Source organism: Etheostoma cragini, chromosome 21 (assembly GCF_013103735.1).
Source record: "Etheostoma cragini isolate CJK2018 chromosome 21, CSU_Ecrag_1.0, whole genome shotgun sequence".
Classification (NCBI taxonomy): Eukaryota; Metazoa; Chordata; class Actinopteri; order Perciformes; family Percidae; genus Etheostoma; species Etheostoma cragini.
In genome coordinates this window covers 13,006,114-13,013,478 of record NC_048427.1, presented here as the reverse complement: position 1 = coordinate 13,013,478, position 7,365 = coordinate 13,006,114, and positions in this window count along the sequence as shown.

Sequence of the window (7,365 nt, the reverse complement as noted above, 5' to 3'; positions counted from 1 at the left end):
ACACTGTTTATAAACTATATATATATATATATATATATAAACTAGAAAACTTATTTTTGTGTCTGGTTGCATTGAGGGATTTTACTCTCATGGCTCTAAAATCCTTGCTCCAGTCCTGATAATATCACAAGTATGCAATGAAAATCATGTGGTTCAAAATTTGAAGTGTCCAGGGCTGAGAAAAGTTTCTTTTTTCTTTGGCTACGCAATAAAACCCACAAAACCCTTTAGATTTTCTCAAAAGGCTACTCACAAAAATCCAGGCTGATTTTCTTAGTTAATAAGATTCATTCAGTTGGTCACACAGTACACGTCTCAAAGGACAGTGGCATAAAAATAAAACCTAGATACCAAATAAATTCCTAGAGTCTTTACCAATTTACAATTGAAAAAAAAAGGTGTATTTTTTTCTAAGGATTAGTTAGACGTAAGGAAATCAATGAGAAAGCTCCACATTAACAAATAAGAGTACTTTGATAATTCTAGGAATTAGTCAGATTAACAAACAGCAGAAGAACCGAGTCCATAAAGACGGCCCGATTTTCCTGATGAGGTCTGGTAGCAATGAAAAACTCTGGAAAGGTCAGCGGTGAACTCAGAGGAGAGGAGGAACGGCGCTGGTCGCCAGGCTCGCCTTAGGACAGAGGGTCAGCTCCGTCACTGCCCGGATAGGACTGCTGACCTTTGTGATGTCAGAGCAGGGATCTGTGTGTGTGTGTGTGTGTGTGTGTGTGTGTGTGTGTGTGTGTGTGTGTTTGTGTGTGTGTGCTGGCCTGGGGGAGGATTGAAGGCAGGTCATATATAAATGTGCCCACATGTTGAAGGAAGGGGATCTGCATTAGGATTTTTGTTTTGTGGGATTTTTGCAGATGGATATCAGCAAATAAATAAAGAATGCATGCACATGTGTGTGTACTTGGTACTTTGTAAAACACCTCGGGTTTCTGTTTTTGGCCCACACACTAGAGAGTCCTTGGCAGAAGCTAAATGGTCGAAAGTAAATAAAAGTGGCCATTATGTGTGGGCTCCAGTAAATAGTTGCTCTCTTGTCTCTCTGTGCTTCAAAAAGAGGGGCGGAAGATGCGATCACGAGGAAAGCCCGTGTCTTTTATTCTCCAGTCACTATAGAGGGGGTCAGGCTCTCCTCTCTAACTCCCTCCTTCTTCCTCTTCTTCTTCTTCTTTACCCCATTTTTCTCCTCTCTCCCCTCTTCAGCTTTCTCTCCCTGCTTCCTGTTTCTCTCTCCATGTTCACTTTCTGTCGTTCCTCTACTCTTCGTCCTTCTCCTCTAGCTGCGTGGCTTTGCCCGCCCAGTGTTTCTCAAACATGTAGGACGGGAGAGAGATCAATGGTGTCCTCGGAGAGGGAATTACACAGCTGAATTTCGATGAGAACCAAAGAAAAGGAGGAGGAAGGGGAGTAGAGGCGGGGAAGGCATGTGAAAAGGGAGAGAGGGAAGAAGGATAATATATCCTAAAAGAAAAAAAAAAGGAAACAGGAGGAATGTGGACAACTATGTAGAAGACTGGATATGTGTGTGAGCCTCGCAAGGCTTCTAATCTAAGTCATTTAAGGTGTGTGTTTGTGTATTATGTGTGCTGCTGGACCAAGATAACATCCATAACTGTGAACATGCAGGCCGTAATTTGTCCTGACAAGTGGATGCCTGTGTCCTATTTGCCGGGATTGAAGAGATCTTTACTGTTCATAAGGAGGAATATGCTGTGTTTGCATCAACACACACACACAAGTAGTAAGAGGAATGAGAAAATAGCAAAAAGGCTGGTGTGGTGGGCGACGGCAGCTGTACGTTGAGATTTATATCATCAGTCAACTTTTTCTCTATCCTGGTGTGATGTTATGAGGTGAGATGTTAACATGTATTCAAAGTTGTGGGCTTAAAGGTGACCTTTGACCTTTGCTTGAGTTTTTTTTTTGTCATCTTTTTGGCTCAACATCCCAAATTTAAAAAAAACACAACTAATTCCTCCCTTAACTCTGACGGTATACCCAGGTTTGTAGTATCTGTATCTGTGAATGGGACTTTGTTTTGGGACTTTGAAAACATGCATTGATTTAATTTAATCCTTTTTAAAAAGCAGTCTTTCAACAAAAAATGTCCTGGTTATCCACAGACCTCAGCAACATATTTCATAGGGACCTGTTTTTGGTAAAAAGTAGTTTATGAGAACACTGTTCACTGTGTGTTTTTTTTCCCTTTCTTTTTACTATTTTGCTAAAACTGTGTTTTATTTGAGCTCCATATGGGAAAATCCACAATCCTTCAATATATAGGGATATTAGCCAAAACTGGAGAAGGCCGAAGAAACACACGAATAAAAAGACACAACGGTACGTTTAAATACACTTTGGTTTTTTGTAGTGACCCTTTAAAAAAAGTTTCATTAAACTTAATGAAAAAAACAAACACACGTGGCGTCTTGCATGGCACTGACAGATGACAAAAGTGAGACAAACAGTTTCACAGACAGTTCAGTTTCTTTGTTAAAATCCACTTTGAACGTCTCAGAAACCTCCATGTTCCCTTCCTTTGCATTCTGCAACCTCCATGTGGCAAGATTCACAAAAGGAGACTTATAAGAGACTAAGAAAAGTTTAAAAATTCTTTTGCAGGATTTGGTAATGGTCAAGGAGTTGAAAGCAAATGTGGCAAATTGTCCGCCCCAGACCTCCGGACTCTTTCAGCTAGCTACTTTAATGTCAAACCGCTGTCTGTTTCTTGTCATGTCTCCTCTATGTAATCCTTTTGCGGTTGGGAAAATTCTGTGCACAGAGCCGTTTAAGTGCATTTCAAGAAAGAAAATTAAATAAAAGTCTTTTAGTCTGTACGATACAGGGCCATTTACTGGGTTGGTTGGGGGGCGTTCAGGCTGCTGTCTATTTTGTCTCTGTCTTTAATAAATCAGCATAGCACTAAAAAACAGGAATAATCTGAATATTCGTTGGGTAAGGACCTGGCTGTTCATGTGGTAAGTACCACTCCTAAAATCCTAATGATGCTGCTGGCACCAGGGATCCATATAAAGCAGCAGTTGAAATGAAAGGCCTGTTTTCTGGCCGAGCAGCCGCAGACGGCCACAGAGAGAGACGCAGTGGAGGAGCTTGAGGAGAACCTGGGATAACACCGTCCCTCCTGGCTCTGAACTCTACACAGGGCTTGAACGCTGTCAATTACTGGGAAATATACGGGCTAGGCCCGTTTCCACCACTTTACTGAGTCCCCTTCAGTTGCAGCCCGCTCCGACAGTAAATTATCACTCCCGTGTCCAAGGTTTGTAGCAGTTTGGAGTCACCAGTGAGACCCTGCTCTGTCTCGTTCCCAATCTGAAGGAATTCCCTCCCTCTGTGTGCCAAACCCCAAACCTTTGCAAAACGGAGCTGTGGAGCATGCAGCTGCACGCCCATGTGGACACGCTCACTCGCAAACATTGATTTAAACACACACAAATGCACACAAATGTTCGTATATGGGTATATAAAATCCCCTGGAGCTATGGATCATTGGGAACAGGTATAGAGTTTGGCGCACACATACACACACACAAACACACACACAGACACACACAGACACACACACACACACACACACACAAACACACAGGCTGTAGATCATTGAGGTGGGCAGGGACGTCAGCACTCCCATACACAGTGAGCCTTATTGCAGAGTTTAATAGAGGAAAGCCAGCATGAATCCCCACAGTCATTCTGTTCCAGTCAAACACACCATTCACTTTCCTCTAGCCCTGTGTGTGCGTGTGTTAACACACACATGCAAGTACATACTGTACATCATGTGCTTCAGTGTGCAAAGTATGTGTGTGTGGGTAGATATGTGTACAATATGCATTTATGAATGTGATTCGAGTGTTTTCGTGCAGATGAAGTGTGTTTGTGTGTGTGTGTGTGTGTGTGTGTTAGTAAAAAAAGACTATTTTCTAAACACAGACCCTAATGTAGAAAATAATTCTTATTTGCTGTCAAAAGAGGAAATAAACACATAAACAGTCAGAGTGATTAGTCATAAGCGCAGCGTAACTCTCACTCTACAGTATGTGTAAAAGATAAGTAATGATATTTTTAGTATTATTTTCTGATCAGATAATGGGAAACTTGACATTCTCAGTATTGACAGCAAATACAGCAAAAAAGGAAATAAAAATATCTATAATGCTTTGAAAGCACAAAAATATGTCCATGCCACAGTAACATGTTTAGTTTGTGGTGTAAACGAGTTGTGATGTTTATACATTTTGACCCAAACCATTTAATCTGAGCAAGCAAGCAAGCAAGTTTTTCCTGCATCTAAACACAGTGATTAATGTCAACATTAACACTTACATACACATTGCACATGCATGCTCGCAGAGCGGTGCAGATGGCGCCTTGGCATCTCTCTCTCTCTCCCCACGTCATCTTGAAAAAAATAAAATAAAACCCTGCTCTGCTTCCAAATTGATTTCACAGAACCCCCCCTGGAGATTGACAAAGTAAATTCCACTTCTTCTCTCCAAAAGAAGCACCCACCATTTTTTTTCTTAAACCTCAGATAAACAGAAAGGACAGGATTTCCTTTAGACTACAGTATATGTCCTTTATCTGGGATTCTAGGTGCTGTGTAATTGTGGATGGAGTCTAATGTGTGGTCCATTTGCTTCATTAATGGGGCAGACGCAAGCCGTTCAGCCAAGAAATTGCCTATTGTTTCCTTTAACTTTCCGTTTTTAATGTGTGGCATTAGTCCAGCCGTTGTTAGAGCTAGACCGTAGTGCTTTGCTGATGGTCAAATGACAAAGTCTTAATAGAATATAGTGGGACGGGCAGGACAAAGGTGGGCAATGTTCAGCTGGATGCAGCCAATTCTGTGTGAGAGGCCTGCCTAAAAACCCTATTCATAGGCCATCTAATGCTGGTCCGTAATTAAATGTGATTACTGGAGCAGAGGTCTCCTCACTCCCTCTCTGAGGGCCACACACAGGACTGGAGGCAATGTGCATGCGCTCATTAAGGAGGCGCTAACAGATGTACACAAGCAACGACCACAGGCATACCTAAAAATCTAAGCCATATCTCCCTCCCTGATACACAAACACAAGTACAAAATCATGTATCTCCAGAATGTCAACTTTTCAGGCGCAGAGAAAAGCAGGATTGGATTTGAAAGGGAATGAGCCCAAGGGTGGCTGGATTTTTTTAAGCGAGAGGTATGTAACCCTACAAATGTTTAAACAGGAATTGTTGATGCATGTTTTTTACCTGACAGTTTGTAGCCCACCCAAACAAACACATACAAAGTAACGCAGCAGTAAATAAAAATCTGGATAAACTATGACCTCCAGTCAGTGATAATCATAAAGCAAACAAGCAGAAACATAAACAAAAATCAATTATGGTTTCCATCCACACACACACACACACACACACATACACACACACAGGCACACACACCTTGTCTGGCCCTCTCTCCGGTCCAGTTTCCTGGGCAGACACGCTCCCCTGGTGCTCATGGGAAATAGTGAGCATGCCAGGCCCCACAAAGGCATCCTTTCAGCCGCCCGCATGCTTGACCTGTGTGGGGTCAGCGCTCTGCTTTGTGCCCCGCAACCCCTGAGTGACCCGGGGTCACTGTGAGGGCCCGAGGTCAAATCCAGATGCCTGCGTCTAATTTTGCCCCAACTGTGTTATCCGTCCAAATCTGGCCTAACATTTGCCCCCGCCCACCCCACCCTAAAACCCACTACTACCTCCACACATGACTGAGTCTCATAGACATACATGGGTACTCTACAGCCTAATTGGACTACTGTGGAGTAGTGCTCACACTAAAGCTCTCTCTTATATACCCTCTTACTTTCTCTCTCTCACACTGACACACTCTCTAGCACACACACACATGATGGCCTGACCCCCTGTAACTGCACTAATACCCCATCCCATGGCCTTTGGTCCATCTTGAGGGATTAGGTGCAGAAAGACACACATACAAGCACAGATCCACACACACACACACACACACACACACACACACACACACACACACACACACACACACACACACACACACACACACACACACACACACACATTTACAAGCGCAGCAGGCCTGGCTGAGGGTCTACCTTGAGGGATTAGGTGCAGAGAGACAGGACCCTCTAGCCAATCAACCGGTCTGTCACATTGATTTTGAGGGGTCAGTGGTGCACAATGGCCAGGGCTTTCCTGTCTTAACCTCTCTGATCACACACATATGCACACACACACTCATATGTATCCAGACGTAATGACAATACACGGTAATTATATAATTTATGTAAAAAAGCAGGGCTAGAAAAGTGCTGGGTTAAAATGCTGAATAAATTTGTAAAAATGAAAACCTATGAATTGGAATTCAAAGAAAATAAACTATACAATTAAGATACAAAATGATTACATGTTTAAGTATAAAAATTGTGTTTTCAGAATTAAAGATGTACAAAAGAATGTACAAATTCTGCGTACAGGACTTTCTGCAATTTAGCCACAAAAGGGTGCGCGCACACACGCGCACACACACTCACACACACACACACACACAATTCAAAATTCCCCCCTGTTCGCCTCTCAAAGCTCCGTCATTTCTCTGCCTCTGAAAATCCTTCGTCCCCGGGGGAAAGCACAACCGGCTGGGGGAAAGCTCCCAGGTCAACCCCCCCCCTTTCAACCTCTTTCTCCTTCTTCTCTTTCCTGGTCAGACAACACAATAGACGTCTATCAGAGAGGGCACCGGGCCGGCGCTTTGCCTGACTGAAATAAACCCAGCTCCAACATTTCAGGTGTTCAGGCTGAGGATTTTGTCTGACGTCATCCACAATTTGCCTGCTCTGTTATGGTCTTTTTTTGTTCCCCCTCACACCTCGCATCCCTCTGTTGCCTGCTTCCCTTTCCTGAAGGGAATCGCTGTGGCATCTGGAAAAACAGGATTCATGCATGTCTGTTGGTATTGTTATGATCACAGAGCTCGCCAGTGGAGGAAGAACTGGTCTCGCCCCTTAGTAGAGTAAATAAAGTAACACAAGAACGTTACACAAGTAAACACTCATTCATTCAAAATCCTACTTAAGCAAAGAAAAATTGCCCATGTGAATAAAGGACTATTATGTATGACATTATTAGATTTTCACTGATGTATTAAGATGTCAATAACATTTGCTGTTGTAGCTGGTTGTGGTTAGTAATAGTAGTAGTCCAGTGGGTGCCCTCCAAAGTACTACTGTATACATATCTAATAGATCTCTCTCTCTCTCTCTTTTTAGATTTTCACTGATGCATTAAGATGTCAATAACATTTGCTGTTGTAGCTGGTTGTGG